The sequence below is a fragment of the Diceros bicornis genome, chromosome 12, assembly GCF_020826845.1.
Source record: "Diceros bicornis minor isolate mBicDic1 chromosome 12, mDicBic1.mat.cur, whole genome shotgun sequence".
NCBI classification, from domain to species: domain Eukaryota; kingdom Metazoa; phylum Chordata; class Mammalia; order Perissodactyla; family Rhinocerotidae; genus Diceros; species Diceros bicornis.
The window spans coordinates 63,540,369-63,562,796 of NC_080751.1; the positions used below are offsets into that span (position 1 = coordinate 63,540,369).

The window sequence follows — 22,428 nt, forward strand, 5'->3', positions numbered from 1 at the left end:
AAACATTAAAATCTTTTTAGTATTCATATTCATATAATTATTCTGAAACTTTCATACACACAAAGAAAGGGTAAAGCAAGTAAGTGATTATGTTAATGTCACTAGGAACCACCAAGATTTTGGGTGCAGAGTGAAAGAAGCACAAATATAAAAATCAAAGAAATTAAGTAAAAATCCAATGATGCTAAATTTGAATTGGAAATATCAGTATGAACTCATGATTGATCTTCTGTTAAAAGAAAATCTTATTTCCAATGAAAAAGCCTAGAAGAAAATGACCAACTATCGTGGTTGCTGTGAAGCATCACCCCTATCTCCTGATAGGAGCTGAGGAACGCATTCTCTCACCTGCTGGGAGTGTTAATAGCTAAGGGCTCTCAGCTAAGTCCCTCTTTGGGAATCATTCTCAGCCAAGGAGAACTGCCCAAGGTCACACTCCCTCCCTAGACCAGCTCACATCCAATGACTTATCTATGAGGGGCTATAATGACCCAGCATCCTTTTCTCAAGGTAAGCAACCCAGCTCCCGAGCTCCCCGTAGGATCAGCTGAGGTTTCTGTCGCAACATCATCACAGTTCAACTCCTCCCTTTGCCCAATCCTCCTTCCTTCACTTCCCACAGATATTTATCCCAAAGGTACCTCCCGACAAACTTCCTGCACACAACTCTCTGTCTCATTCTATTTCTTGGAGAACCCAACTGAAGACACTACTTCAGAAGCAACGAACATCCCGAGTTTGTGCAGGTTGAGGCATCAAAATACAATTTCTCACCAAAAGAACAAGAGCTCCTTGAAGAAATAGCTAATCCCTGGTCTAGGGCAAGAAATGTATAAGATAAGCCTGGAATATCTTGTTATATCAGAAAGCAAGGAAGCTATCAACAAGGACAGGCAAAGAGTCAAAAGGACTCAGGCCCGACTGAAGGAGACTCCCACTGGTCAAAGACGGGAAATTTGTGCATCAAAAAGAAAAAAGTCTCCAGTGGACTGAAACACACCAAATGTGTTAAAATTCTTGAGTTCATAATATTTTTTAAAAGGAAAGAAATGCATTGGTCACCTTTAGAAGGTGCTAGAGTACTAACCCATTATTTTGGAACGTGAGAAATTAAGAGAAAAATCAAACATTTATCCAACCTTCCTGAATGAATCATATTTTAGAAGAACTATATAGCAGTTAATGAGGAAAATTTTTTCCCTTTACAAATATTCCAATAACTCAAAAACAATAGTAACAGAAACAATTAAAATGATACACTAGAAAATATTTATTTAGATTTAAAAACACAAACAGGTTGAAAGTAAAAGGATGACAATAGTAACTGAAAGATAGCAGGAGTGGCTATACAGCTATCATGCAAAATAAAATTTAAGACAAAAATTGTTACTAGAGATAAACAGCATTTTATTATAATGCTGACCGTTAAAATGGTCAATCCATCAAGAAGGCATAAGAATTATAAATATAGATGAACCTAACAATAGAGCCCCAAAATACTATTTGCAGATGACATGATCGTGTATCTAGAAAATCCTATGGGATACACACACACAAATTATTAGAAGCAATAAATAATTTCAGCAATGTTGCAGAATACAAAATCAATATACAAAAATCAATTGTATTTCTACATATTAGCAATGAGAAAACACAAATACAAAATTAAAAAAAGGATTCCGTTTAGGTTCAACATAATCCTTCTCAAAATAATTAGCCGCCTTTTTTCAGAGATTGACAAGCTGATTTTAAAATTCATGTGGAAATGCAAGAGACCCAGAATAGCCAAACAAGCTTGAAAAAGAACAGAGTTGGAAGACTACTACTTCATGATTTCAAAACTTGCTATAAAGCTACAGTAATTAAGACAGGGTGGTACTGACACAGGATAGACAGGGAAGATCAAGGTTAATAGAACTGAGAATCCGCAAATAAGCCCTATCTCTGGTCAACTGAATTTCTACAACTGTGTCAAGGTAATTCAATGGAAGAAAAAGTCTTTTCAATAAATGGTATTGGGACAACCAGACAGCCACATGCAAAAGAATGAAATTGGATGCCTACCTCATATCATATACAAAAACTAACTTAAAATGGATCAAAGACCTAAATGTAGTGCTAAAACTATAAAATTCTTGTAAGAAAATAGAAGCATAAGTTTTCATGACCTTGGATTAGGCAATGGCTTCTTAGTTAAGACTCCAAAATCACAATAAAATAAAAGGAAAAATAAATAAATTGACTTCATCCAAATTGAAAATTTTGTGCTCCAAAGAATATGATCAAGTCAGAGGACAAGTATCAACAAAGTTAAAAGACAACCCACAAAATGGGAGGAAATATTTGCAAATCATATATCTGGTAGGAGTCTAGTATCCAGAATAGATAAAGAACTCTCACAACTCAACAATAAAAAAGACAACCCCTGGGGCCGGCCCGGTGGCACAAGTGGTTAGGTGCACACGCTCTGCTGCGGCGGCCCGGGGTTCGCTGGTTCGGATCCCGGGCGTGCACCGACGCACCGCTTGGCAAGCCGTGCTGTGGCAGCGTCCCATATAAAGTAGAGGAAGACGGGCATGGTGTTAGCCCACGGCCAGTCTTCCTCAGCAAAAAGAGGAGGATTGGCAGATGTTAGCTCAGGGCCGATCTTTCTCACAAAACAAAACAAAAAAAAAAGACAACCTATTTGAAAATGGGCAAAGGATTTTAATAGACATTTCTCTGAAGATATACAAATGGCCAAAAAGTACATGAAAAGATGCTCGACATCATTGTCATCACAGAAAGGCAAATCAAAAATTTTTTTTCTCAAATGCAATCACGTGAGATATCACTTCACACCACTAGAATGGCTCTCAACAAAATGTAATAATAATCCAAGTGTTGTATTATAACACTATAAATGTTAGTGAGCATATGGAGAAATTGGAAGCCTCATGTATTACTGGCGGTAATTTAAAATGGTGCAGCCATCTTGGAAAACAATTTAGTCCCGTTTCTCAAAAAGTTAAACATAGACTTACGATAGGATCCAGCAATTCCACTCCTAGGTATATTTCCAAGAGAATTGAAAACATATGTTCAAACAAAAACATGTATATCAATATTCATAGTAGCATTATTCATAATAGCCAAAAAGAGGAAACAACCCAAATGTCCATCAATTGATGAATGGGTAAATAAAATGGTATATCCATACAATAGAATATTATTTGGCCATAAAAAGGAACAAAGTACTGATTCATGCTATAACATGGATGAACTTTGAAAACCTTGAGCTAATGAAAGAAGTCAGACCAAAACGGCCACATATTGTATGATTCCATTTATATGAAATATCCAGAATAAGCAAACCCATACAGACAGAAAGTAGATTAGTGGCTAGGCACTGGGAGGAAAGGAGAATGAAATGTGACTGCTAACGGGTATGTGTTTCTTTTAGAGGTGATAAAAAAAAGTCTGGAATTAGACGGTTGTACAACCTTATGAATATACTAAGAACCACTGAATTATACATTTTAAAAAGGTGAATTTTATTTTAAGCAAAGTATATCACAATAAAACCATTATTTAAAAAAGTATTCCAGCTAATGAAGAAGGAATAATAGAATTAAAATCTAACTATTTTGCGACTGATAATGAAATAATGGATCTAGGCAATGATCATGGATAGCTGCTAAAATGCAGATAAAAAGCTGATGGAGGGGCCGGCCCGGTGGCGCAAGCGGTTAAGTGCGCGCGCTCCGCTGCGGCGGCCCGGGGTTCGCTGGTTCGGATCCCGGGCGCGCACCGACGCACTGCTTGGTGGGCCATGCTGTGGCGGCGTCCCATATAAAGTGGAGGAAGATGGGCACCGATGTTAGCCCGGGGCCGTCTTCCTCAGCAAAAAAGGAGGAGGATTGGCGGATGTTAGCTCAGGGCTGATCTCCTCACCAAAAAAAAAAAAAAAAAAAAAAAAAAAAGCTGATGGAGAACAGGTAGATCAAAATAACAATACCTGAACTCATTGATCAAGCCTGATATAACAGAAAGGTACAACAGGATATATGCGCCTCTTCATGGAAATACATACACAATTCTACAGCACTACAACCAAAAAAAAAAAAAAAATCAGGGCTGAATTTGATGGAGACTCTAGATCTACCAGTTGAAATCAAATAGAGATTTTAGAGGAACATGTTCAATGATACTATAGGGATACAATCAACAAAATCCACACTGGAAAATCGTACAGGACAAATGACATGGCTCAAATAAGGGACATATCAGATAGATCCAATGTGTGGGCTTTGTACAGATCCTGATTCTAACTAGCCAAATGCTTAAAAAGTATATGAAAATTAGGGACATTAGAACACCAACTAAACACTTGATAATATAAAAGAATTATTGTTATTGTTTTCAATGTGCTAAAGGTGGTATAATTATGTTCTTAAAAAGAATCCTTATCTTTTGGAAATGTATACTAAAATTTTATGGATAAACTTATACCACATTTGAGATTCATTTCAAAATAATCCATGGAGGGCAATGGAGGATGGGGGGAAGGGAGGTTGACATTGATCGTACAAGACATTGATCATGCCATAAACTGATAATTCTTGCAGCTGAGTGATGAGTACAGAGGACTTTAATGTATCATTCTCTCTATTTTTGTATATGTTAAAATTCTCCATCAAAAATATTTTAAGAAAAATTTACTAAGCACCTTTTTTGGCCATTCATTGTGGTAAGTGCCTTCATATACATTATTCACCCTTTAATTCCTAGCAGCTTGGGCAGTACCTGGACACTAGTAGGCAATGAGTATCACTGAGTGAACGAGTCATTTCCTTTAACTCTCCAATAATCCTAAGTGGTAGATCTTATATCCCCATGTTGCAAATAGAAAAACTTGAGGCTCAGAGTTTGGCCAACATTATTCAGCTTTTATGGGGCAGACACTTACCACTATGCCTCACGTGAGTATTTAAATTTTTTTTTAAAGTAGGGGGGAGGAGGGATTGGTTGATCTTCAAAGTTACATATTTTATCAGTCATCCTTATTAAAGAATGCCATACTCTTCGATAGGGGATTTGGTACAGCATGCTGAGAGCAGATGGGGTCTCCAATCAGACACATCTGTGGGTACAAAAGGCCACAAGGGTAGAAAAATCAATTGCTATTTTCATTCTCTTCCTCAACAAGAGCTTAGGCTCACTGTACCAATGCCTTTACCTACTATCAACACAAACCACTCGTGGTGAGAACACTATACACTGTATTTGGCCACCCTGAGCCTCTTGGTGTTTGAAAAGAAAAAAATGATGTCAAAAGTCCAAGGTATTCACTGGTAGCTTAAAAGAAAAACCACATTGATCCACTTCTCTCCAAGTGGCACCCTGTAAAGCCTTTTCAAAGCTATTAACCTCTTACTCACCTCTTCCTAGTCCACTTCCCTCTCTCTGCTTCGTGCTCTCAGACTCACTGAAAAAATACTCTCAAAACTGTCTTTTCAAGGCTGGCACATACACATGCACACGCGTGCATGAGTGGCTTGCTTTGCTCAGAAAAGTAACAGAAGTATAACAAATACAAATCAGTATTTTTATGGGGAAGAATCACTTTTTAAAATCAATTCATCAAAAGTAAACAAAAATCTAGCTTCTTTTTTCCTTCCCACTTGCCCAAAATCTACATTGGTCCTTTCATCAAAGAAAAAAATAGGGCATTTTTCAGCATTAATGTCGCCATCTTTTTGGAACATTCTTCTAAGAGCTGAACTTTATTCTATTAAATTTAAAAGAAAAAAATCATTTATGTTTTTAAAAAGGGTAGATGATGCTAAATTCTATGGCTGGCCATGCCATGTAAGAATATTCCAAATAGAACCAAACAAACATAAACGCAATTGAAAATCTAAACTCACTCCATACCCATGGATGAGCACCCTCCCACCAGGTGCCTTCCCCAGTGATCGTCTTCTCTTACAGCAAGCTCCCTGTGCACTGGTGTGAGCAACGCGTAAAAAGAAAATCAGAAATCAATGATAGGGGCCGGCCCAGTGGCTTAGCGGTTAAGTGTGCGCGCTCCGCTATTGGCAGCCCGGGTTCGGATCCTGGGCGAGCACCAACGCACCACTTCTCCGGCCATGCTGAGGCCACGTCCCACATACAGCAACTAGAAGGATGTGCAACTATGACATACGACTATCCACTGGGGCTTTGAGGACAAAAAAAAAGAAAGGAGGAGGATTGTCAATAGATGTTAGCTTAGAGCCGGTCTTCCTCAGCAAACAAAAAGAGGATGATTAGCATGGATGTTAGCTCAGGGCTGATCTTCCTCACAAAAGAAAAAAAGAAAAGAAAAAAGAAATCAATGATAGGCCAGAGAAGAGCAGACAGTATGATGAAATGTCAATGGCATTGAATAGTCCACTATGTGGATTTGGAAATGGAGACTCAGGTGGTCCTTAGTCTGGGCCTTCGTGAATCAGAATGTTTTCACGGCAGCTAAAATAGTGCAATTCTCAGAACAAATAGCTGCTTAGGGGACATCTAGAAGGACACGCCCAGAGCCAGAGTGCAGAACACAAAATTTCAAAGAGCCTTCTGAATTTGAGTCTTTGTTTCCAGGGATCAGCATTCGCTGGGCATCCTGAGGCTCCTACATGGAGTCATTCCCTCCAGTAGCCTTCCCAATGGTTAAGCCCAGCCAGTGAGGAAGCCTGGACATAACATGTGAGTCCCACTGGCCAAGTAGACAGCAAGGAAACTCCCCACTAGGTCTGTTCCACATCTGACATGTTCTGACAGCATGGGGCATAGCTGACCATACATCAATGGCACAGCTCCGAGTAGTCTGCAGGGTCCCAGGTTGCCCTAGTTCAGAACATTCATAACGTGAACCCAACTTTTAAATGTTGAACTGAAAGAAATGAACCCACCAGGTCCCTTATCCATGCTGAGTTTTCAGAAGCAATTAAAGAAAAGAGAAAACGCCTAGGACTCCAAAAATTTGTGTTTGAGCTGCCACTTCCCAGCTACATGCCCTTGGGTGGGTAGATCCTTGATCTATAAAAGATGATAAGGGGCCAGCCCAGTGGTGTAGTGGTTAAGTTTGGCTGTTCCACTTCAGCGGCCCAGGGTTTGTGGGTTCATATCCCAGGCACAGACCTACACCACTCATCAAGCCATGCTGTGGAGGCATCCCACATACAAAATGGAGGAAGACTGGCATAGATGTTAGCTCAGCAACAATCTTCCTCAAGCAAAAAGAGAAAGATTGGCAACAGATGTTAGCCCGAGCCAGTATTCCTCACCAAAAAAAAAAAAAAAGATGATAAACCCATCTTGATGGTAAATTAACAAATGCAAAAGTCTTGAAAACACAAAGCACAAGACACATGTAAAACCATATTCCAAAATAAGAGATTGAGGTAACAGGACCTCTAACTCCCCCTTTGTGCCCCTACTCCTTTCCCTCTCTTGCTCTCTCCACGTGGGACAGTTATATTAGAGTTGTCTTCATTCCCTCTGGACTTCTATTTAGTGTGGCTGCTCCCCTCTGGAAACTCCAGTGATCCCCGTTAGTCACACAGCTCATCTCTGAGCAGAGGGCTGCTCAGAGGGCTGAGTGATTTAGTGAGCCAAATAGCCAGAAATCTGTCCTATTTGTAAAAAGCAAAGAATCACAGACAAAAGATTTTCAACAAGAAATAGGAAAAATGTGGACTTTGCCACAAGAGGGGAGCCTTAACTCTGAGGTAGGTACCCATCACATCTCCAACAGAGTCACGTTACGTAGAGGAAGCCACGTAAATGGCTGTAACAGTGAAGCCTTGCTGTCCTGAGGCGGGGGGGCAGGGGGGAAGTTTTGGAGAATTTGAATGAACCTAGGCCAAATTAATAGTTCTCTCCCCCAGTTCCCCACTCTACTCACCTTCTCCCACAGTTCTTCAGGTGCACTTTTATCTTAGCACCCACACAAGATACCATAATTTTTTTACAGTTCTCCTTACCCCTACAAGTCTGACCATTGCTGTCTCTAGACTCTAAGCTCTTCCATGGAAGGGATCAAGTATTGTCATCTCCACAGCCCAGCCCCTTCTGCTAGCTGCTGCCCATACTCTAGTGAAAGATATTCACTTTTATCTAAGAATTAACAAAAGCTATCACTGTTTTTGTCAAAGAGCTAGCAGAATGATCTAGACCAGGCAAAGTAAAATGAAATGCTTCCGGTGGCCAAACAGGTAAGTTAAACAAATGAAGTGGGTTGGCTGGGTACTATAGTGAACTATCCAGATGCAGAGGCTACTCAGCACCCGAGTCCTTCATGGGAATAGAGGGCCAGTACAGGTGTATCTTACAGTGTTCCAGGAGAACCTGGGAATCCTGATTTTTATGTGGGATATCTCAAGTTTAATTAGAATTGATCCAACATGTATTCAACATTATGTGGCTCAAACAAAAATCTGTCTCTGGACCAGGTACTCCTGATAAGCCCCCAGTCTGGGACCTGAGGCAGACTCTTACCAACCCCAGCTCCACAGTACCCATTTTAAGCCAGACTGACTCAAATGAACACAAATGGAATCTTGTCACAACAACAGTAGTGTTACTCCCTCAAGTCTGAACTACAAATGTCAAAAGGGGGTGTGGGCAATGTAGACTATGGAATCTTTCAAAGTTGGCCTGCTGTGTCTCCCAGTACAACCCCAACCTAATCCTTCCAGGCTGGCACTCTCTCTTTCTCCTTTAGACATCTGCCCCAACTGCCCAGTGGATTTTACAATTAGAATAGTCTCCCTAGTGTCTGACCTTCATTTTGTCACTATACTCTAAGGTTCGTTCTCCCCTTCCTTTGATAAATATTAGTGCCAGAGAAAATGCCAGAGAGGCAGCTCTTACCCTTGTGGTGTCGATGTCGCACACTCTCCCCTCATCCTGCCCTGTAGACTGTCCATCGTCATCCAAGAAGCTCCGCCCTTCTTCTCTCACTGGAATGTGTGGTGCACATAGGCATTTAGTGGCCAAAAAGAAGAGAAGAATCCTGTTCTCTGCCTGTGCTGGCCAAATCAATCGCTGGAAAATCACTCTCACCTGCAGAAGAAACCATCAGTCAAGTTGTAGCTCCAAGGAAGAAACACACCCAAGACATTCTCTCTCAGACTCGGCGCTCTGGGCACCTTACTGATTAGACCCATATCTCAGAGCCCCATCCAACTTTCAGGGAGAGGCCAGTCTTTTCCTCCCACAGAACCATCAATCCGACTGGACATGTGGATAGAGAGACATCACGAAGCCCCAGGACCTGATTCACAACGACTGCCGGCTTAAGGACTCTCAGATCTTGACCGTAGTAGACATTTGGGACATCCCCACTGGCCCTGAGGCCAACAAAACGTTCAAAGATAAAACAAGGCACTAGCATTAGGATGCAGTCACTCACCTCCCACATAGTTTCTTATAGGAGTATTATTTTCCTAGCTAATTCATCAAAGATATACTTATAAACTTCTAAATGAGTACCTTTTAATCCATTCCAGAGACCAAGTTCTGAGTGTGACTGCCCTAATAGAATTAACGCTGCTGCTCTAATTTGAAATGAATAGGTTTCAAAGGCTGGCCAAATTCAATTTTGCTTTATTAGTCCCTTGTTGTATTTCACAGATCAGAAATTATACACGTGCTACATCAGAGTCCTTTGGTTAATGCATGTGTGTGCGTAGTGTGGGTGTGCATGTGTGTGTGGTGTGTATATGGAGGAGAGTTAAGTTTGTATCAAAACAAATAAAAGGACAAATTTCAATTTCTCTCTCAGAATAAATTAAAGAAAGCAAAAAAAAACCCAATTCCCAATGAGGTAAGCCTTGCCTCATGTTGATGCATTCCTATAGATTTATGCTGGTATCTAAGCATCCATCCATTGATTTTCATGTTTTGCAGTCAATGCTAGATCAAAAAGGGGGGGTTGGGGGTGGGGGAGAGAAGAAAAGATTGATTGTGAGCTTCAGAAAAGAAGTAAGAGAAGTGTCTCTGGCTCTCTCAGTCATTAAACAAACACTCATTCTAGTTTGAGATCTGTCTAGAATTATCCTATGCACTGAGATTACAAATAAGATGCAGCGCCTGCCCCTTTCTCCTCTCAGGAGCTCACAGGCTGAAAAGCAAATAACCAGCAATGGTGTCCTATCAACATCAAGGGGGCAATGCAGAGGGAACAGGAAGAGAGGTTCCGACAATTGCCAGAGCAATCCTTCAGTGAATTTCCACCTCTAATGGAGATGATAACAAGGAAAGATCCAGAAAAAAATGCAGCTCTACCTAAACTGAACTTCTGAGACGGGGTTCTTGGCAGAAGAGGCAGAGAAATCTCAACAGGGGTAAAGAAAATAAATACAGGAGCTAAAATCCTCCTCCTCCCCTTTCCTTTCCCCCTCCTGCCCCTCCTCCTCCCCCTCCCCCTCCTCCTCCTCCTCCACAGCCTCCCAGCAGCACACTATTGGGTCAGCCTCAGATATTTGCCTTCCACTGAAATGCAGAAATGCTGCTGTGTCTTTTTTGAAGGATATAGCACACGTGTATAGTCTTCCTTTCCCTGTGAGACACCTTTCCAAATGTAACACATTTTAAGGTAAGGTAAGATTAATTTGGTTGGGGCACATTTAATTAACTGGGAACAGTTTTGATATGACTATATTAATTACTGAAGAAAAAAATTAACAAAGTACTTAGACTATTCAGCACTTCCAAGAAACCCCAAGCACTACGGGCACTGGCTCATCACAGAAGGACAGGGCTGGCCCAGTGACAGACTGTGAGGTTAGCCAAGTGTATCTTTTTTTACAGAAATTGGTGCCCAGTGGGCCTTCCATCAATGTCTGATGAATGAATAACATCCCAGGCTGTTCCTTTCTCTCTCCTTCCCCCCAAAACTCAGAATTCTTGTGCCTTGCCTCATTTTCCATCACCATGACTCCTGTCCAAAAAACTAGATTTTTGGAAGAGATATACCAGTCTATACCTCTCGGTATGAATTTACATCAATTCACACCCCTCTTAGGGCATTCATGTGCTAAGTGTGACCTCTCCACATAAAATGATAGCTAGCATTTTCTGAGTCCCTCCAACGCGCCAAGAACCTTCTTAGGAGTTTCACACACATCACCTCTATCCTCAACCCCTCTAAGTGGTAAGTGCTGTCATTTTCAGTTTATAGGTTGAACATGGAGGCTCAGAGAAGCTATTTACACAAAGTCCCACACCCAATGTGTGCCAGACCCCAGATTCAAACTCAGGTAGGTCTGTCTGATTTCAATTAGTGCAGAAAATCAAGATCCACTTTTAGCAGTTGGGGGAAGTTAAGGAAGGATCAGGAGACATGGGCAGAACATGGCCCAAACTAGCTGGCTTTGGTGAATAAAAATGTGTATATCCAGCACATTCTCCCCTTCCTGCTTAGCAATCCCACTAAATGTTTCTATTTCTCTATGTTCCTAATATCCCTATCAGTGTATAACTAAGAAGAGAGTATTGCTTGTGATTCTGCACTTAAGCAGGTTTCTGACTTTGCTGAGTGATTCAGCAGGATCCTGGCAAAACCCCTCAAGCTCACTCAAGCATTGCTGGCCTTTGCAGAATTCCTCTCTTCACAATAAAAAGGGAGACCCTCTGCTGCATCCTTGGACCTCCCTCCAGCCGGGCTATATTTCCTGGTGGGTTGACTACAACATTCAAAAATGTACAGAATGACTGCCTCCATTATTGAGAGGGAAAAGGTGAATATTTAAGTGGCGTATTGCACTCTTCCATCATCCAGAGAGCTGACATCCAACCTTGAAACAGAACAAGGAAAATTAAATGGACAAGCCGACAGTACACAGGAGCGATCACAGCTCCTTACACTCTTCTCCCAGGATTCAGAATCACAGGAATTAAGGTTGCCCTCCAAAACCTAAACTACCAAATCAGTGCCTGAGAGATAAAAACAGACAGTCCAAGTGACATTGCAGCATATTCTGCAATGTCACATTCTGTGTCCTCTGCACTTGCACAGAATCCTGAGTATACCTGTCACTGCCCTGCTCACATTCTTCTGAAATGTTGTCACCTCAGTGCCACTCACTAGATTGAGAAGCCTCCAGTTAGGGACAGTGCCCTAATGTCAATCTTCATATTAATTATCCCTGTTATACAATGGTGTTTGACATTTTTATTGAACCAATTCCTCTCCTCTAAGCCAATGAGACTTGAGAGTAAATTAATTAAAAGAATCAATAATGGGTAATGGAAGGCAGTTGGTCAGCAAGGGAAGCAGAGGAGGAAAGTGTGAAAGATCAAAGTTAGTTGCCAAGACCCATCCCAGCACTTTCTAAAGGAGAAGAGTGTTGTCCTGAAGATGCAGCGTCTCCAACCCTGATATGATGCACCTTGAGTGGAGTTGTAAGCCTCCAGACCTCAGAGTTTCAGGTACCATTAGATACTCAAAAATCTCCCCTTGTTTTGCTTCCAAGCTCCCCAAGGCACCTCCTGGCAATTTCAATTTCCAGGCACCTGGCCAACAGGAAACCTATGAGCTCTGCAGCCAACACAAGCATCACTCTGACACCAGTTCTATTTATTGGTGGAATTTAGTAAGGCAGGAAGAAGTAATTTACTCAGTTTCCTGTGAGTTTCTATGCAAGTTTCATCAGCTCTGGGACACCTGAAAATGAGTATCTGAAGTTGCAAGGCTGAGAGAGAGCCTGACCCTGACCTGTGACAAGGTTACCAGGCGAATGGCAACTTTGAGTACTCTCCTGGCAGCCAGCCAGCTTCCCTGGAGACATCCTGATCTTGCTAACTTCTACATCAGGGTTTCTCAGCCTCAGCAGTATTTTGAGGCCAGATAATTCTTTTTTGTGGAGGCTATCCTGTGTACAGTAATATATTTAGCAGCATCCCTGGCCTCTACCCACTAGATGCCAGCAACACATCTCTTTCCGGCCCCTAATGGTGGTGACACCAAAATGTCTCCAGATATTGCCAAATGTCCCTGGAGAGCAAAATCATCCCCAGTTGTGAACCACCACTCTACAAGTAGAGTAGAAAGACCTCAGACACCCGTTTGGGAGCTGGAAGTTCAGAAAGCTCAGAATGACAGATTGTACTAATGACAACTCACATCATCCGCTGAGAGGGCTGGGGATAGTCCCCCCAGGACTCATTCTTTTAGAATTCAGACATGGCATTTCTGGGGTCAGACAAGTAAAACTTTGCAAATGAGGAGAGGTAAAAGTAAAGTTAACATTTTATTGAAACTCAAAGCCTGCTTCATGCAATTTGAATCCAGAGGAAAGGTTAGCGACTTTCTCTGAGAGTCTGTCTTATATTTGCTAACATTTTTGGTGCCAGAATGACACACGCGCACGTGCACTAGTGTAGTTTCAGACATGGCCGGCTACAGCTTTCTGCAGGAAGTGGCGCGCCTGCTGACCACACCCACTCCCGACCAGAGCTCCACTCTTGTGGAAACTCATTGATGTCCCAGGAAAAATTCAATTGTATGTCATTTTTGTAGTGTTGCCACTATTCATCAATTACAGACCAATTTTCAATAAAATCTGAGAGTAACAAAATAACAGGAAAAATAGCAAAATGTGAAATTCGACCCTACCTCTATTTTACTTAACTAAGGAGAATTGTGGCCCAAGGTTTTGCTTAAATAAAATGAAAATATCACAACCTACCACCATAATTGGATTTAGTGAGCCAGAAGGATTATATTTAAATTCTATAATCCAAAGCAATCGGAATAATACAACACCTTCCAGTTGATTCAGACAGTAGATTACTAGGAACATCCCCACACTACTGACTTTTTTGAAATTATCAATTTTCAAGAAGTACCTTAAGTTAATAGGAGAAATCCTTGAATTAACAATTATTTTTTTCTTTATTTTGCTCTCTCCCAAGAAGATAATGAAAACTTCTCAGGGTCTAATATATTCGAGGATTAAAAATAAATTTATGGAAGTTCTGGTCTTCAGAGAGAAAATCAGTAAGTGCTTTCCAAAGCAAAGCCTCTAAATTATATTTGAAAGGTTAATATAAATTATCTTTCTCTTGGCCATCCAGAAGGAGTAAACACAATACTGTCTCCAGAAATCCCTAAGGGTAACTAAACACCACTTCCCTCTCCTCGGGTTCTGTGTTCCTAGACAACCTCCCCTGTGGAGCAGAAGGAGGCAGCACGCTGCTGCTGAGTCACCTCAAAGGGCGATCTACAAAAGGAAAGCAAGGAAAAGCCCCATGGAGGGGTGTGCATCTCATAAGACGAAGCAGAACCACATGGCCACTGACCCCAGCATGGGCAACCTCACATGTTGACAGGACGCTGGGCCCACCCTGAGTGGCCGACGTGACTGCTGCCATTCCATTGACCCCAGGAAGGAATTACCCTGGACCCTCCACCTTGCAGGAGTCCCCCTGCAGTGTGGCTGACTAAGAGCAGGGGCTCAGGGTGCAGCCAGGAAACAGGTAAATCAGCCCACCTGGGGGCTTTCGAGCCTGTTCTCGGCCTCATCTGTCCCCATGTTTTCAATGGCTGATGCATCACGCATCTGCACTAACACAGGGATAAAATGAGAACAAAGGCAAGCGGTTTCGAAGGATGTAGAGGTTGAAAAACATTATACAATGATAATAGTATCATTGTATCAGAAGGAAACCTTCTGGACAACAGTATAGCAACGTGCATCACAAAATCCCACAGTCTCACATTTTGGAATATATCCTGAGGAAATAAATCAGACAAGTGTGCAAGGAGGTATGTACAAGGATATTCACTGCATCATGAATTATTCATAAGAGTGAAAAGTCAAAGGCAACATGATGCCCATAATAGGGGAATGGTTAAATAGATTTGGAGGTAGCCATGCAATGGAAGACTCTGCAGTCATAACAAATGCTGAAATAATAACAGAAAGATCTCCTGTGTACTGAGTCAGGCCCTAAGTGTCTGCATGTCTGAACCCATTTAATCCTCACAACACTCCTATAAGTAGTATTTGTATTGGATTCATCTTATAGATAGAGAAACGGGTAAACAGAGAAATTAACTGACTCTCCAGGGTCAACAGCTATTAAGTGATAGCTTCAAGTTTAAATTCAAACAATAATGCTCTAAAGCCATTCTCTTAACCACTGCCTGTAGATTCATGAAAAGACAGTCACAATGCTAAGTAAAAAAGAATAATAATTATAATACAATGTATGGTATGATCTGACCTTTATAAAACGTGTATGACTTTATAAAGTGGAAAAAAAAATCTGTAAAAAAATACACCAATCGGGGCCGTCCCAGTGGCACAGGCAGTTAAGTGCGCGCACTCTGCTGTGGCAGTCCGGGGTTCGCCAGTTCGGATCCCAGGCGCGCAGCGATGCACTTCTTATCAGGCCATGCTGTGGCAGCGTCCCATATAAAGTGGAGGAAGATGGGCACGGATGTTAGCCCAGGGCAAGTCTTCCTCAGCAGAAAAAGAGGAGGATTGGCAGATGTTAGCACAACATCTGGTCTCCTCACACACACACAAAAAAGAATATACACCAAAATGTTAAATACATTCCGTCTGGATGATGAAATTTGGGGGGATTTTTGCTGTCTACTCTGGACCTCTCAACAGTGTGTGAATTTCTTAACAAGTATTACAAAACACTTATGAAAATGGTTATTTCCACTTGGGAAATAAAAGGTCCTAAGTAGCCTTGGTCACTATTTGGGAAGGGAGGAGGGCAAGTGGGATAGACGTGAAGCAAACTTACAGATTTCGTTGAGACCGAATGCTCTGCCAACAGGCTCCTGTGTCATTTGCAGCTTCCGCTTCCCCCGTTCATTCACGCCTGCTTTCCGGCAGGCACCATCCTGGGAACTACGGAGACAAAAGACAGCACCACTCTTGCCCTCAGAGCTTATAGGAGCTTAGAAGAGCGTAGGAGGGTAAATAGGTGTATAAATAGCTGCACTACAAGGCAGAGTGTGGCGGGTACCATGAGGAAAAGAACCAAGAAAGTGCCACGAAAGTTCAGAGGAGGTAATGGGGCCCCGCGGGAAGTAGGGACAACCACATGAACAGGTGGCATTTGAGCTGAGCCCTGAGGGTCAGGTCAGATAAGAACAAGTAAAGGAGACAAGAGTAAGAAGGCCATTCTCCAAGGAAACGCAAGAACACGCGCAGAGACATGGGGGCTAGAAAGCTGTGGTATGTACAGAGAGCAGAAAATAGGTGAGTTTGGCCAGGATGTAGCCTTGTGACCTAGAGATATTTATATAGATTATTTCTTCTTAGAATATAAAGAACTCTGCCGGTACTATCCACACCTGTGTGAGCTAGGAATAACCAAGGGGAGAGATGACACTAGGAAAGGAAAACGGATCGCCTGTGCCATACGGAGAATCCACTGAAACTAAGGGACTGTACCCCAGGTCTCCTGAACTATATGGCCACAAGAACAAGTCAGAGAAATATAAAAAACCTCTTGGAGTTTTTGCTTTTCCTAGAGCCTTTAAAAATTTAGAGGCTGTCACTGGGTTCCACACTGCACCAGGAACTGCAGTGATCTGAAATGCAAGCAGTGAATTCCAGCGGTGCCTGCTGAAATGCAGACAGGGACAAGACCAGAGACCCGGCAACATGTCCTTAGATCACCCAAGCCTCTTTGTATCCCATTTAATCTATACCCGCCTAGCAGAGGAGGGGTCTGTAGAGAGAATTCAGTAGATCCTTGAACTTAGATGGGAAAAAAATCTTGATTTTCACTAATCTCTAACTGAAATTTAGCAATTCCTCCCATTAAAAATGCAGGCAGTGGTCCGGGGCAGTATTAGCAGTACCTGTGACTTCGCCCCAACGGAAATCCCAGATAATTTCATATCAGATCAGAGCTGTTGCAGATCTCTCAAAATATCATGTATGTTCATTATTTCTTTGAAATCACAGTAGTTACAGACCTACTGCTAGGTTTACTTTAATGAGTTAATAAAGAAGCATATATATTGCTAACCCACAAATTGGTGTAAATATTTTGATAACTGTATTTCCATACAATTGGATTACTTTATATCTTGTGGCTTTTATTTTTGCACTTAAAAACACTATTCTGAAAAGTGGTCCATAGGTTTCCCCAGACTGCCAAAGGAGTCCATGGCACAAAAAGGGTGAAGAATCCCTTAACTAGAGATCCTGTTAAAATGTAAGTCACATCGTGTCACTCCTATGGTCAACCCTTCAGTGGCTTCCATCTTACTTAGAGTAAAAGCTCCCTCCCCTACTTTACTTATCTAATTTAATCTCCTACTCCTCTCACTCTCTTTCATTGCCATCTGGCATACTGATCTCCACACTATTCCTTAATCATGCCAAGTAAGGCACATTTCTGCCTCAGGGTCTTTGCACTGGCTGATTTCTGTGCCTGGAATGCTCTATCCCCAGGGGATTGCATGGCTTGCTTCCTCACTTCCTTCAGGTCTTAACTCAAATGGTATATTCCAAATGAGGCCTTCCTTGGTTACCCTATCTAAAATACCCCCAAACAAAATTCCTATCCCCCTTGCTTGCTTTATTTTTTTCTCCTTAGCATTTATCACTCCCTAAAATACACTTAGAGACACATACTCTAGATATGTCTATCAAGAAATATTTTATCTTATTTATTGTTTGTGTCCCCACTCAGAAATGAGCTCCCTGAAGGCAGGAATGTGTGTCTGTGGTATACACAACCATATCCCAAGTGCCTAGAACCCCACCTGACACACAGCAGGTTCTTAAAAATTATTTGTTGAATTAATTGATGAATCAATTAGTTGGTTGACATGTATCACATAGCTTGACTACTGGCTGCTTCCATTCCATGTCGAATTTTTTTTTTTCTTTTTGGCAGGGGAAGATTCTCCCTAAGCTAACGTCTGTTGACAATCTTCCTCCTTCTTTTCTTCTCCTCCCACCCCCACAAAGCCCCAGTACATACTTGTGTATAATTGTAAATTCTTCTGGTTCTTCTATGTGAGCCTCCGTCACAGCATGGCTACTGACAGATGAGTGGGTGGTTCTGCGCCGCGGGAACTGAACCCGGGCAGCTGAAGCAGAGCGTGCCGAACCTTAACTGCTAGGCCATCAGGGCTGGCTCTCCATGTCGAATTTTAAAGCCTCTCTTGCCCATTGCATTACCGAGAGAAAAGAAAAATCACAGCAAATGTGCTTTTGAAATAGTGGTCCCCACAGAAGCAAAGTAGTTTATTTATCAGCTGCTGCAGAAGTGAGATACATTTTTTTTTCCTTAATAAAAAGAGTGTTCATCAAAGACAAGATAGATAAGTTCTAACATATACACACAAGATAAGTTTTTGGATCAAGTTATATCATAAAACAAATACAAAAAAGTAAATGGAAAAATTGGCATATGGCATAAAACCAATAAAAGCACACTAGCCCAGATGGCACAGAAGTGATGCTGGTTAGGATCCTCACACAGATTCCACCTGCAATTGATCAAAGGAAGTGGAAGCGTACAGACGCCTGAGTGAATACAGGCAACGAATCACCCCGTGGGCACTGCTCGACTTAACCCGCTGCTGTTCAAATGCAGCATTACCCACTTTAAGGCACTGCGGCTTACATATTAAATGAGCAAAAATGCATTTAACACTGGTAAGATCTGAAGTTGGCAGGGCTGTCTTCACAGACATATAAAGCACTTCACTCCATTCTATACCCTGGGAGCGCTCTGTTTCAGTAACAACCAAGGCTAACACCGGACTCCTTGTAGCTATAAAACGTTAAGTGAAGGACAAATAAAGGAAGTGCTATTTTATGTCACATACGTCCTTATACAGATACTCTCAAGTCACACACATATTAAAAAGCAGCATAAAATAAAATCTCCCAACCCCAAATTCCTCTTTGCAATGAGCTTTTTGAAATCATTTTTTTTTTTTTTTTTTTTTTTTTTTTTTTTTTTGTGAGGAGATCAGCCCTGAGCTAACATCCGCCAATCCTCCTCTTTTTTCGCTGAGGAAGACGGCCCTGGGCTAACATCGGTGCCCATCTTCCTCCACTTTATATGGGACGCCGCCACAGCATGGCTTACCAAGCAGTGCGTCGGTGCGCGCCCGGGACCCGAACCAGCGAACCCCGGGCCGCCGCGGCGGAGCGCGCGCACTTAACCGCTTGCGCCACCGGGCCGGCCCCTGAAATCATTTTTTAACATTCATCCTTCCTTCTTCCCCCACACATCTTGCCCTAGGGTTCTACTAAGTGTTTTTGCTAAAGGCACCTCCAGGTGACCAAACCCAAAGGACACTACTCATCGGCATGTGACTTATCTGCCCCAGGCATTTGTCACTGCCGCCTTCATGGCCCTTGCGGTTCACTGATGCCACTTGTCTGACTACCCATTGGTTTCCTGTGGAACTCTGCTTCCTTTTCCCAAACCTTAAATCTGGGCTCATACAATAAAATACCTGCAGGGGCCAGGCAGGTACCCAAATATGAAAAAGGAGGACAGCTGGCCACTGTGACAAGCTGGAGAGCACTAGCCCTACCAAAAGGAGACTGCCGTCCCTTATCCGCGGGCATCAGGTTGCCGGATTGTCCACGTTGTCAAGAACACCCACGAATCTTATTTTTATGGGAACTTTCTCAATTTTTTAAATGTTGGCAACTATTGTTTTTAATGTTTTAATACTGGAAGCCAAATCAACATGTAGCCTGGATACAATCTGCAGGCCTCAAGTTTGCGTCATCTCCTCACTCCACTGCACCCGCCATGGGTTCCTCCTGACCTCCTGCTCTTCTCTCTGGGAATTTCATGTAACTAGGAGCCCAGATGTATCTCCAGCCCAGATCTGACTCCTCCATTTCGGACTCACATAACTGACTACTGGGCGTGTCCTTTTGAATATCCCATCGGGACCTTAAAATAAACACGTCCACATTGTCCCTTCGTCCTCTACTCCTGAACATCTCTCAAATCCCTTTCCTTTCCCTGTTCCTCCTGCCTCTGCTTTAGTTCAGACACTCAGTATTTTCCCATGGTTTACTACAGTAGACTTCTAACTGTCCTCCCTGCTTCAGGCCCATCCCTATTCTCCACCCTCAAATTCATTCTAAAATGCACAGGCACAAAGTCGTCTTGGTCTTCACGTTAAGCTCTGGCTCCAGACTGCCTGAGTCTGAATCCCAGCTTCACCACTCACTAGCTGTGAGTGACTCACAAGTCATTTAAGTTCTCTGAGCCTCAGTTTCCTCATTTGTTAAATATGAATACTAAATATCACATATCACATAAAATACTTAGGAAGATTAAAACTGAAATAATACAAATAGAGCCCTCTATGCTTGGTACACAGTAAATGCTCAATTAAATGTTAGTTGTCAGTATTATTCTTCATCCATTATCCTCGCCGGCTACAATCCAACTCAAACTCTAGAACTATAAATAATTACTTGAAATTCTCCAAAAGTGCCCCAACTTCTCACTTTTTGTCTACTCGGAATGCCCTTCAAGATTCAGCTCTATCATATTCTCCAGAACCAAGCCCTGAACCCAGACCTCTCCCTACTCCAAAACCAGGTCCCCCCACCACCACATCCACCAGTGCCTGCCTCCATCCAAGTATTTAACTTGCTGAACTGCAGTAGAACAATTTCCTCGAAGCCTCTGCCATGGTGGCGTGGGCTCCCCAAATGCAGGGCCTATTTTTCCTTAATCTTTGTACCCTTAATGCCCAGCAAAAATACTGAATGAATGAATGATCTTCTTTAATCCCCAGATCAGCCCAAAGAGGCAGGCATTCTTATGATCCACTGTTTATGGATGAGGAAATTGAGGTTCAGAAAGGTTAAGTACAGAGGGGAGGTGGCAGCCCAGAGCCCAAGCCCGGCTGTCCCAGCGAGGCCCATGCCGGGGACACTGGTCACACTTTGCTCCTGTTGGTGGTGGTTTGCTGTCTGTCCTTACACACCAGGCTCATGTCCTTAAAACAAAATTTACTTTTTTCTTCTCTCCCTAAATGACTGTGGGAAGAATACAAATGACTTTTTATCATCTCATGCTCTTTCTATGAAGAGCTACAAAGTATCTACAAGGGTCATTGTATAGAGCACAGATGACCAGTAGAATAGTCACAATTTTTTCTGCACTCACCTCTATAAAGAATGTACACCCAGTCATCTTTATAGTGTCTATTACAAAATAATTTTTTGAGCAAACCCTTAGATAGTACTTACTCTGGACCAGGCACCTTATTTTATCTACCTTCAGGTAGATGCTATTATTATCCCTATTCTGCAGATGAAGAAACTGAGGCCAGAGAGGTTAAACAACTTTCCCAGACAGTAAGTGGTGGAGCAAAGATTCAAAGTCATAGGTAGGAGCACAGACTCTGTACTTGATTTGAATCCCAGTTCTGCCACTTTCTAGTTCTATGACTTGGGTAAATTATTCAAATCTCTCCTTGATGTTTCCTCGTCTGTTGATTGATAGATAGAACACGTAATATAATAATTTAATAAAAAGATAAATATTGTTATGAGAATTAAATCAGTTAATATGTATATCACATTTATAACAGTGCCCAGCACATAATATAAGTGCTGTATAGACATTTATTATTGTTACTTTTATCATTAAGCATGGCCAGAGCCCTGAGTGGCACTGAGTAAGAAGTAGAATTCCAGGCACACAGAAATTTCCCCATCTATTTGATGCTATTTTGACCCCTCCAGGTAGACACACCTGCAGCAGGACCACCTGCAGCAACACTGGGAAGCCAGCAAAGCTTGTCTGCAGGGCCTTAGCCTCCTGTGTCCTTTTCAGAACATCCCTCGCTCTCTTTCAGCAAACATCACCCTTGTGTTCGCTCCCTGTTCCCCTTTCAAAACCAGCATAAGACCATGAGATTAGTCTTTATGATCTAGTGTGAAGTAAGGCCTTCGAGTACTTCACCCATCTATTAGGGTTCTTTGGATACAAGCAAGAGCAACTGGTGTTGGCTCACTAAACAAGTCCAGTTTACGTCAGAAGGCTATGTGAAGCTCTTAGGGTCAAACAGAAGTTTGAAGAGCCACACCTGGGAACAGGCAGGAGCCAGGGCACTTCAGAAGGATGTGGAAGCAGAAACAACTCATAGAAGAAGAGGTTTGGTCAGGGTGCTGCCACAGGAAGGAACACACTCAATGTCCCCTTCCATCCTTGAGTCACTCCATTGACAGAGTGTCTGATAAGCTGGGCCTACACCACCTGCCCACCCAAGGGCTGGACTGAGGCAGAAGGAAGCTCTGGGGACATCCTTATCATGTAGCATTCCACCAAGACAACATTCAACAGGGAGAGATAATTACCTATAGGAAATTAGGGGGCTTCAAGAAGAGGAAACAGATGTGTGGCCAAAAATTCCATTCAATCTTCCCA

The 22,428-nt window shown here is 42.2% G+C and overlaps 1 protein-coding gene across 2 annotated transcripts in view; it reads right to left on the bottom strand.

Moving 5' to 3' along the window:
- Window positions 1-22,428, bottom strand: part of KCNS3 (potassium voltage-gated channel modifier subfamily S member 3) — a 39,425-nt gene that overhangs the window by 6,298 nt on the left and 10,699 nt on the right. Inside the window, exons 2-3 of one of the 2 annotated variants that reach the window (XM_058550684.1) lie at window positions 15,784-15,890; window positions 8,890-9,081 (exon numbers count right to left, since the gene is read on the bottom strand). The gene's annotated coding sequence lies outside the window, so the exon portion shown is untranslated. The remainder of the gene's footprint in view (window positions 1-8,889; window positions 9,082-15,783; window positions 15,891-22,428) is intronic. The other variant, XM_058550685.1, reaches the window with a different exon arrangement.